The sequence below is a fragment of the Homarus americanus genome, unplaced genomic scaffold (assembly GCF_018991925.1).
Source record: "Homarus americanus isolate GMGI-L3 unplaced genomic scaffold, GMGI_Hamer_2.0 scaffold23651, whole genome shotgun sequence".
NCBI lineage: Eukaryota > Metazoa > Arthropoda > Malacostraca > Decapoda > Nephropidae > Homarus > Homarus americanus.
The window spans coordinates 874,982-887,270 of record NW_024744190.1 but is presented as its reverse complement, the minus strand read 5'-3'; the positions used below and the strand labels follow the sequence as shown (position 1 = coordinate 887,270).

The following is a 12,289-nucleotide window of genomic DNA, read 5'->3' as shown; positions in this document are numbered from 1 at the left end:
CGCATCCTACACAGGCTAACTGAAATGCCTGTTGTGATCAACGAGCGCCTCATGAAGCTCAAAGTCCCACTTAATTACTCACGTCATGCCTTTTTCATCAGTGCATACGCCCCAACACTACAGGGTATATGTAGAGGATGACATCAAGGAGGCCTTTTATGCCGACCTTGACAGAGTGCCAACCTCTATCCCTAGAGAAGATAAGGTTGTGTTCCTTGGTGAATTCAATGCCAGAGTTGGCAGAGATGCTGACAATTGCCAGGAAACCATAGGGAAAGATGGACTTGGCAAATGTAATCCCAACGGCCTACTCCTCCTCAGCAAGTGTGCTGCACACAACCTCATTATCACCAATACCTTGTTTAGCAGGCAGACAAGTTCAAGGGTTCGTGGCAACACCCACGATCCAAACACTGGCATCTCATTGACTACATCATTGTCAGAGAAAGAGATCGCCGAGATGTCCTCATCACCCGAGCAACGTGTGGCTCAGACCACTGCGACACTGATCATCATCTAGTGAGAGCCAAGCTCTCGCTTCACGTCGCCCCAAAACGGCAGAGGCAAACAAGCCTCTAGAAGAGGATTTAACACTAGCGTCTGGAGGATCCAGTAGTAGCACATGCTTTCAGAGAGCAGCTCGAACATGGGCTGATAAACAACCCAACAACAAACAACCCAAATCCCAGTGCCGAATGGGCCAGATCGAAAGAATACATCAGGACTGGTTTGATGAAAATGACCGGGAAATCAAGGCACTCATCGATGATAAATGTGCTGCTTCAACTGACTGGCAGAACAAACCTTAGGCTCGGACCAAAGCTAATACCTACCACAAGAAAGCGGCAGCCCAGAACGAACTTGCAACCTAGACAACGACTGGTTTAAAAATAAAGCATGGGAAATGCAAAAACTTTCAGTTCAACACAAGATTCGCGAATTTTTCAATTCCACTAAAACATTTTATGGGCCAATCACTCATGGGGCAGCCCCCCTTGGCGCATCCGACGGCAACTTCCTAATTAAAGATGAAGAAGGCTCCTTCAGTGCTGGAAAGAGCACTACCATTCGCTGATCAACCGAATCACCAATGTGGATCTCCTGGTTAGCCAGCAGGTCCCTCAACATCCACCTGAGCTATACTCCATCCTAGGATGAGGTAGCTATTGCCATCAAATAGATGAAAAATAACAAAGCCTCAGGACCTGAAGGAATCCCAGCCGAGGTGTATAAAGCAAGATGACCTCTGCTTACTAGCTGTCTTCACTCTCTTTGGAGAATATATGGGAAAAGGAAGAAATCCCCCAAGCTCTTAAAGACGCCTCCATCGTCAATAATTATAAGAACAAGGGAGACCGGTCAGACTGTGGGAATTACCGCGGGATCTCGCTGCTGTCCGTAGCTGACAAGATTATCGCCCGAGTCCTCCTAAATAGACTTCTTCCTGAGGCGGAAAACTTCCTCCCAGAATCTCAATGTGGCTTTAGACCATCACGTAGCACCACTGACATGATTTTTGCTGCCCGTCAGATACAGGAAAGGTGCAGAAAACAGCGTTGTGACCTGTATATGGCCTTCATCGACCTCATCAAGGCCATTGAATCGGTCAATAGGGAAGCCCTCTGGCCGTTTTGGCTGCCTACCAAAATTCATCGCCATTGTGAGGCAACTCCACGATGGTATGAACGGCAGTGTCCTGCACAGTGGTACCCAGTCTGAGATCTTCCCCATCCAAACGGGGGTAAAACAAGGATGTGTACTGGCACCAACTCTCCATTCCATTTTCTTGGCTGCCTTCCTTACTTGTGCCTGCGCCAATTTAGCCAGCGGGGTGGACAGGGAGTACCGGATGAAGGGTCTTTTCAACATAAGAGGACTCCATGCAGGAACAAAGGTGTCGGCAGCTTCCATTACTGAACTTCAGTAAGCAAACGACCTCACCCTTGTCGCTCACACTGAATGCAACCTAAAGGAGATCCTGAACACCTATGCACCAAGCTTCTTGGTACTACCCTCTCTAATGCTACTCTCTTTCGGGATCTCGGTTCCCACCTGTCCACCACTGCGGACATCGATGAAGAGATTCAACATCGGATTAAATGTGCATTTCAAGCCTTTGGCAGACTCCGCACCCATGTCTTCTGTTGTAGGGGACTGAAAATAATTATCTACAAAGTTACACATATATCGAGCAGTGGTCCTCCCCACCCTGCTATATGGCAGTGAGACATGGGTCACAGAGGAGGCACCTCAAGGCACTTGAAAACTTTCACCAACGTAGTCTACGTTCCATCCTCCGAGTTCGCTGGGAAGACAAGAGAACAAATGCCAGTATTCTCGCTGACACCAAAAGTAGGAGCATCGAGGCTACCATTATCCATGAACAACTACGTTGGACTGGCCATGTTACCCGCATGGACGACAGTCGACTGTCAAAGCAGCTACTTTACAGTCACCTAACGAATAGTAAACATAACGCTGGCGGGCAAGTGAAAAGGTATAAGGATAGTCTTAAGACAAACCTGAAAAGTGCCAAATCGCCCCCCTCGCTAGGGAGACGATTACTCCACACCATAAGGCTTGGAGGAGCACCACACAAGAAGGTGTCAATATTTTAGAATTAGCCGGACTGCATACTGAGGCAAACAAGCGCCAACGCCGGAAAGACGCTGCCACCGCCCCTCCAGAAGTAGAGGTAGCCCTCCACATGTGCAGCATCTGTGGACGGCCCTGCCGGTCTCGTATCCGCCTCTTAGTCACCTTAAAACTCACCAACCTAGGTGACATCCTTAATAACTCATGTTATTGTCTCTTAACTGGATGATCGTCATACTTGATTCCGAGTGACAGGAAAGCAGTAGTGTGCGAAGTTGGTGATGGAGAGTGTCTACACTTGTGGTGGACAGGTGAGCGAATGCCCCAAGTGTAATAAATGAACTTTGATCACACACAAACACACACACACAAACACACACACACACACACACACAGGTACAAGTGTGTAGAACCTCGGTTACCCAAGCATACACAGCAACACACAGACGTGCTCCTAATACATTTGCTCACAAGCGTGTCTATGCACTCACCCGTAAGTGCATATATAGGTAAATGCACATATGCAAACGTCACATTGCAAATACATAAAAGAATATGCAAATAAACACAAGGTATAAAAACACAGATGACTAATTCATTTACACACACACACACACACACACACACACACACACACACACAAAACTAACAAGAGTGGATAACCCGAATCCACCCAGCTGTGAATGGGAAGTGAAGGCGGTGGAGTGGAGAGCCGCCCACACCGTCTCCACCTGTACCGAAACAAGACTTAGTATCCACACCACCACTAAAAGGGTTGTCAGGCCGATGGGATCTACTGAAGATACGAGAGACAATGAGAAGAAAACAAAAGAACAACTAATGAAAATATATACTGAACCAAATAGTAAAAAAAAAAAAAAAAAAAACAGGGAATGAAGAAATAAAATAAAAATATGATATAAGGAAAGAAAACAATTCCTTTAAAAGATAATAGGTGGAAAACACAAGAGGGATCACTGAAATATCTATGAAGAATAATTATGCAAATTTAGACACTCCAGCATATTTCACCTAAAGATTAACCACCGCTAATCTAACCCCCCCTCCCCCCCCTCCCAGAGTGATAGTGTTAGGGTGGTTAATCTTCCAGTTGAATTAATGTGGTGTATCTAATCTTTAGGTGAACAGGAAGAACAACATTACAGCACGTAAACACAAGAGAACATTAGACAAGTTTCAAATCTGGGAACAATGGCGGAACAGCACGTGATAAGAAGCAGGAAAATAAAAAAGATAAAAATACAAATAATAGCATTTAGTAAACAATAAAACAGCATTATAATACACATAAGATACGTAGATACCGAGGTAATTAACAGGTACCAAGGCACCCTCTTGAGAAGAATGTCAATCCCGTACCAGAGGTAGTTTGGTCCTTAAAGAGACGGGGTGTAGTTAAGTCCTCAAGGTCAGCTGTCATTATGCAAAATGAGGGAGGAGACGTGAGGCCCTCAAGGTTCACTCTCCCTCACCCGGCGTATACTGTATATATTAAAGGTCAGGGCCTGGCCAGGGAACTTACGCCACGGAGGGCAATAACCATAACACACACACACACACACACACACACACACACACACACACACACACACACACACACACACACAGACAGACAGACATTACACAGACCCACGTATCTTGAACAGTAATATTGATCACCTCTGACACCGACAACTGTTGGTGACGTCATTCACTATGTGCTCGTGACGTCATCAACGACCATCTCACACAACATCAATACCTATCTCATGATGACGTCAATGATAATCTGTACCTTACGCCTTCCACACTTTGCTAGTGATACAACACTTACCCTTTATTGACGTCAACGACAGTGTACTGATGACGTCACCGATACCTAATAAATGACGTCATAAAAAGATTACTGATGACGTCATCGTCATATACCAAATTACGTCATTAGCCAGCTGTTTGTATCGAGAGAATTACCCGGCCATTAAGACCAAGGATTTCATTGTGTTTTCTGCCTGTTGATGCGATAATGAATGACAGGAATGACTAATGTGATCGTTAGTACGCCGAGGGAAGTCGTTCATTATGTTGATGAAGGTGAACCATTCAGTACTTTAGGCTACCGGGAGTCTGAATGATTTCACAATATTGCTATTTAAGTCTATACGTTAACTGGGCATTAATTCACCTAATAACCTCTTGACTCACTCACTGACAGAGAATGTTAAAGAGTTGTAATGAAATTAACTTAGATTTATCGTAGTGTTTATAATAATAATAATAATAATAATAATAATAATATTAATAATAATAATAATAATAATAATAATAATAATAATAATAATAATAATAATAATAATAAAATAATAATAATAATAATAATAAAACAATAATAATAACACAATAATAATAAAAAATAATCTCTACATTAGACAGTTTCATCACTACAGGACAATTACATAAACGTTGTTACAGTCCACATTAATGACCAATAATTATTAGTAATCAATTTACCTTACGTTCAATTATCTATATGTGAAATGACATCTGTGACACGATGACTGTGACGGTATCTGCAGTGAGGTGTGACTTCGCAATGTGTTATCGGGAATGACTGTTATCGATGTAGTTATCATGAGTTATTAAGCGTTACGAGTTATTATTGTGATATTCTGCACGGTTGTGATATATCAGAAACTGTCAAATATATGTTGCTTATTGTATATATATCAGCCAAACGCCTATTCTTGAGACACAGACATCAGCCATCGACCTATTTTTGACACAGACATCAGCCAAACACCTATTCTTGAGACACAGACATCAGCCAAACACCTATTCTTGAGACACAGACATCAGCCAAACACCTATTCTTGAGACACAGACATCAGCCAAAACACCTATTCTTGAGACACAGACATCAGCCAAACACTTATTCTTGAGACACAGACATCAGCCAAACACTTATTCTTGAGACACAGACATCGGCCAAAACACCTATTCTTGAGACACAGACATCAGCCAAACACCTATATCTGAGACACAGACATCAGCCAAACACCTATTCTTGAGACACAGACATCAGCCAAAACACCTATTCTTGAGACACAGACATCAGCCAAACACCTATTCTTGAGACACAGACATCAGCCATCGACCTATTCTTGAGACACAGACATCAGCCAAACACCTATTCTTGAGACACAGACATCGGCCAAAACACCTATTCTTGAGACACAGACATCAGCCAAACACCTATTCTTGAGACATAGACATCAGCCATCGACCTATTCTTGAGACACAGACATCAGCCAAACACCTATTCTTGAGACACAGACATCAGCCATCGACCTATTCTTGACACAAACATCACACTAACACATCATGACTTGAGGATCGAGAATAAGGATGTGTGTTTACGTTGAAGGTCTGCATGTCCAGCCTTGTGTTATGCCACTCACGTCGCTATACGTGTGTGTGTGTGTGTGTGTGTGTGTGTGTGTGTGTTGACCTTGTGTCGGATGGAAAACTCAACTAATTACATCGTTGCAGTGCTTTGTTCCGCCCTCATTCCTTCCCTCCCTTCCTCCCTCATTCCCTCCCTCCCTCATTCTTTCCCTCCCTCCCTCATTCCTTCCTTCACTCCAGCAACTTTACCGGACGACGTACTGGTTGATGATGGTCTTAGCGACACGGATAAAGCGATAGTGTTATTGTAGTTGGTGTTCGTGATGATGGTGATGGTGATAGTGGTGGTGATGGTGAAGATGGTGATGGGTGATGATGGTGGTGGGTGATGGTGATGTGGTGGTGAGTGATGGTGGTGATGGTGGTGGGTGATGATGATGATGGTGGTGGTGAGTGATGGTGGTGATGGTGGTGGGTGATGGTGATGATGGTGGTGGGTGATGGTGATGATAGTGGTGAGTGATGGTGATGTGGTGGTGAGGATGGTGGTGATGGTGGTGGGTGATGATGATGATGGTAGGGTGATGGTGATGATGGTGGGTGATGGTGATGGGTGATGGTTTGGTGATAGTGGTGGTGATGGTGAGGAGAGATGGTGGTGGGTGATGGTGATGATGGTAGGGTGATGGTGTTGATGATGATGGTGGTGGGTGATGGTGTTGATGATGGTGAGTGATGGTGATGATGATGGTGGTGGCGATGATGATGGTATGGTGGTGATGATGACGGTGGTGAGTGATGGTGATGATGGTGGGTGATGGTGATGATGATGGTGGAGATGGTGATGATGGTGTAGAGTGATGGTGGTGATGATGGTGGGTGATGATGGTGATGATGGTGGTGGATGATGGTGAGTGGTGATGGTGGTGATGATGGTGGTGATGATGGTGGGTGATGGTGATGATGGGAGTGATGGTGATGGTGGGTGATGATGATGGTGGGTGATGGTGGAGATGGTGGTGGGTGATGGTGATGATGGTGGTGGGTGATGGTGATGATGGTGATGGTTTGGTGATAGTGGTGGTGATGGGGTGAAGATGGTGGTGAGTGATGGTGATGATGATGGTGGTGAGTGATGGTGATGATGATGATGATGATGGTGGTGAGTGATGGTGATGGTTGGTGGTGGTAAGGGAGTGGTGATGGTAATGGTGATAGTAGGTAGTGGTAGTGATAGTGTAATTTAGGTTGCCATCGTTGCAATTACAACTGTCACCAACGCCTTTCCTTCCCGTTCCATTTGTTACTGTTAATTTTATTGCCATTATTACCGTTACTGTTATTAATTCTAGCTCCCGTTATTACTGTTGGATCTTTTGCTGTTATTCCTACCTCTGTGATTGTTTCCGGTTCCGTTGCATTTCCGGTAGGGTGGGGTGGGGTGGGGTAGGGCACGTTATCATAGGTTAGGGTAGAGTGGGTTAGGTTACGCTTGAGTGAGTTAGGTTAGGGTGGAGTGGGTTTGGTTAGACTTGAGTGGGTTTGGTTAGGCTTGAGTGGGTTAGGTTACGCTTGAGTGGGTTAGGTTAGGGTAGAGTGGGTTAGGTTAGGCTTGAATGGGTTAGGTTAGGCTTGAGTGGGTTAGGTTAGGCTTGAGTGGGTTAGGTTAGGCTTGAGTGGGTTAGGTTAGGCTTGAGTGGGTTAGGTTAGGCTTGAGTGGGTTAGGTTACGGTATAGTCGGTTATCTTAGGTTAAGTTAGGTTAGGTTAGGGTAGAGTAAGTTTGGTCTAGAGTAGAGAAGGAATGGTCAGATGAAGGTAGAGTAGACTAAGTTGAGAATATTAAAGTGAACTGGGTCAGTGTACAGTAAACCTAGTGGCACCATCTGGATCTGGTACCCTTCTGATAACGTCACAACCTTACGTAGCAACAGGTAATGTCACCTTAGCTCCCTCCTACAACACCTGTGACACATCAATTAACAAAAAACCTAAAACAAAACCACTATCTAACTTCTAAAACATAAACATAGATTCACAAACACCAAACACAGAAAAAACAGGTAATAAACCCCCAAAACAAACATCAATTAACAAAAACCAAACACACAAACGCTACAAGTGCTCCTCGGTCGCCAATCACAAACACACAAACACTGACAGGTCGTAGGAGGGAGGTAGACAAGTGCTACTATTAGTATGAACAGCTAAAACGAATGGGTTATTTAATTAGTTATCTATTTAGCGAGTTATTTAGTTAGGTTAGGTTGGGTTGGGTTAGGTTGGGTTAGGTTAGGTTGGGTTAGGTTAGGTTGGGTTAGGTTAGGGTGGGTTAGGTTAGGTTACTGTTAAGGTGATATAAGCATAAGGGGATTAATCTCCAGGTGATCCATTGGTCTCCGTGGCTATGGAGTTCACCAGCCAGTACTACTAAGTCCTTGGGTAATGCTTCACAGGAGAGAGGGTTCCTTCACGACTCTCTCTCTCTCTCTCTCTCTTACGGTATAACAAGGACCACACCCGGATCCTTACGTTACGTTTCTCGTGTGTATATTTATATCTGTTCAGGTCCGCGTGGCCTGATAAAACTACATCCGTCTGAGGGAGCATTAACTGGTACCGACTCGAGCGGATTTGTGGTGATATTGGACATTTACTCAAGGTTCTGTGATCGTATACACACACACACACATACAGTATATATATCTTGATCTGCCGGATGTTTGTCCAGTCTTCCCATGATAACTCAACATCCATGAAATAAACACTTGTACGGGCCAAAAAAAAAACAACACGATAACTTGATCAATAAATGAATAAATGTCGCAAAAATAAATATACAATTACCTTAACTAGATACGTTCACCAGTTTGTAGAAATGAAATGTATCTCTGTAATTTTTGGTGCTAGTTTAGGTACAGTCTCTGTGGAATTTTGATACCATATTTATACGTCATTTTATCCATTAACTGAAGTGAACCAGTTAGGTACATTTTAACCTAACCTAATCTAATGTAACTTACCCTACCCTAACAATCTTCAGGTGATCAGTGAATGACTCGATTTACCTCAGTCCTTGCAGTGACCGACAGGAGGAGAGGAAGGCAAGTTGGGAACCACAACAAGTCTTTGAGATGGATAAAATGTTGTTGAATTCTTGACGTGGTCCACAAAGGTCCATTGGTACTTGTTTTTATGTTTAATGCTTATAGACTCTGAGTAGGTGATTGTTTTATCTTTATGTCTGCCTCAGTGTGTGTGTGTGTGTGTGTGTGTACATCACTACAGTTAATAATTATAGAGGCAGCCTACAAAACACCGGAGAAAAAACCCTCCCACTGTGGACTCCTCTCAATAATTCAAGCATTAGGAATAAGTCAATATCTCCACAAGTAAAAAGCTCTTAACTCTTTAAATGTGGCGCACAATGACTCGCGATCATACAAAAATCAGATCCATTCATTTACACGTTCCAGTACACGACGTCATCTTACCCTGTGACGCATATTAGCTCAATGACGCCACCGACGATGACGTCACTCAGCAAGAACCAATCGGGTGTCGGCGTCTCGCTCTCATTGGTAGCTCTCTCGATGACATCACCGCGTAATTTATTCCCCACCACTTGATGATAATTGGCTGTTTGTGGGGTAGTTGGTGGTGACGTCAGCGGGGATTAGGGGATCCGGTTGTATGGAAAACAACAGCTGGTTGGGTTAAAGGCCACCAACTCGTGAATGTTTAATGAGATGAGCATTAGGACGCGTTACTCGTGTCGCCTACTGTACTGCCTGAATTACTGCAATATATTACTAATTTTCACTACAACATAATTATCTTGTAGTGTTATAGTGGCTATCCTGATGTTATCACAGGAGATGTTGTAACCCAGGACTTCTAATTGAAGGAGAATCCTTAATTAATAACCAATCAGATTACAGCTTGTAATATTTGTTGATTAATTCCATGATGCCCTCCAGAATCACTTAATAGTTACGTCACATCCCTTGTTGACCTATGTGCACTAGGCTGACTCAAGCTTCACTTACGTCTGAAACCATTGGTGTTGAAGACCTTATAGTCAACCTTCCTACTCATTAATACATACAGCTCTTAGTGTGTTTTCCTGTGCCACTTATTTCTTATATATGTAACTTCATTCTCTTGGTCATTAAAACCACCAAGTCAGTGAGTTTTAGGGTACACAAAAAGGGAGGTTAGGTTAGGTCATATGTGCTAGGACTAAAATTTTTAGGCTGCGTTCACACCAAACGAGTCGAGTCGAATAGAGTCATTACAGAGTCATTTGAATTGATTGAATTTGACTCGTTTCCGTTCACACAGAAAGAGTCAAGAAGAGTCACGTTTGTCAGATGTCAAGCGGTATGGAGACACATTTACTCGCAGCCTTACTTACTCTGTTGTGGATTCGGCGGCTTAGGAGGAAGAGGAACCGAGTAATGGGTTCATGAACTCGAGACACCAAAACACCTGATTTTGGTGATTTTAGTCATGTGTTTCCAGACTTGCTAAACCAACCAGAATTTGAACTATTTCTCCAGAATGACAATGGAAAACTTTAAGAAGCTGGTTAATATGACAGGAATATTTCTAAAGAAAATACTTAAACTACAGACGTGCCATTGGAGTTGAAGAAATAATAGCCATATTTCTAAGGTAAGGTTTGTATTTGATTTGAAACATAATATTGATAAGTAAAGTCATATTTGAAGGATAATAGTGACAAATTATTATGAAACATTATGTCGAGAATTAAAAAAATATATATATTAAATCTTATAAGTAACTGTGAGATCCACCACAACGGACTCGCGATGACTGACGAAAAAATGAGTCTGGTCGTATTTATGAATCGAATCGACTCGGCGTGACTCGAATCGACTCGACTCCCCTGGTGTGAACGGTTTCTGCAAAATTATAAACAAAATAATGTCCCTTTGAATGGCGAGTCACGCAGTCAAGACTTTTAGTGACTCGATTCGACTCGACTCGTTTGGTGTGAACGCCGCCTTGTTTTCGTCATTACAAATTTATTTATGATTTTATCCCTATTTCAGTAAAAAATTTCTACCCCCGTTCCTCAACCCCTAATACCCCTTCCAACCATTTCCTCAGTACCCCTTTCCCCAGGTATCCCTTCCTCACCCCCTATACTACATCAATCCCTTAGTACCCCTTCCTCACCCCCCCTATACTACATCCATCCCTTAGTACCCATTCCTTACCCCCTGTACCCCTACCCTGTTACCCCTTCCTCACCCCCTGTACCCCATTCCTTAGTACCCCTTCCTCAACCCCTGTGTTGGGGTTTACCATTACTAAAGTCAGTAAAGTCTAGTCTTTGAAGGGTCTCTCTCTCTCTTACTCTCTCCCTTGAGTACAATGATTTTAACCCCTTGAGTACGACGAATGAAGGAGGTTGAGGGTTTAAAGTGACTATGCTGTCACTTTAAACCGATAAACGTCTAGACACTATAAGTTCATGCCTCACAGATGAAAAATTAAGAATAATGAAAGATAACACTGAAGAATAGGCATCATGATTATACCAGACCATGTGAAGATTAGTCACTCCCAGTTATTTTACCTTATGATCAACCACTCTAACCAAACCTAATCTAACGCTAAACTAACCTAACCTAATCTAACCTAACCTAACCTAACCTAACCTAACCTAACCTTACCTAATCTAACCCACCCAGGTAGCGTTAGGGTGTTTAATTACCAGGTGAAATAGCTAAGCCGGGGGATGGCGCTAATCTTTAGGGGATCGGTTAGCTCTTGTTGTGCTTGGGAGAGTTGTGTAATCACCAGGTTACCACATCACTCTCACCTGTTCAATGTTTTCGTCACCGGAGTAGACTGACCAACCACTAATGAACGAGACTTTTGTTTACCTCTGATGTTATTGCAGGTGATGTTATTACCATTAATAAAGGTGTGGTATTGGAATGATTGTTACTAAGACAGTTATGAAAAGAAATGACGCCCTTAAAACTACACTGTGAGAGAGAGAGTGTTACTCCTCACACGTAAAGCACTAATCATACCTGTCTCAGTGTCAGGAGGTGATGGACACACCTATCAGAGGAAAGTCTATGGATACCTTCAACCTAGTTTCACGGACCTCCTCCTCCTCCTCCGGGATATCAGTCAATTTCTTATGAGGATCTTAAGGCAGGTCAACCCTTCAGGAGTACGTCGCCTTTACCCCAGTGTTAAGAGTCCATAGATAATTACTTAGGATGAAGACAGTCTCCAATTTACAAATA

At 43.2% G+C, this 12,289-nt stretch overlaps 1 protein-coding gene across 2 annotated transcripts in view; it reads left to right on the top strand.

Moving 5' to 3' along the window:
* LOC121877654 (neuropilin-2-like) overlaps nt 1-12,289 on the top strand; it is a 116,088-nt gene that overhangs the window by 97,665 nt on the left and 6,134 nt on the right. The gene's annotated exons all lie outside the window — the stretch shown is intronic.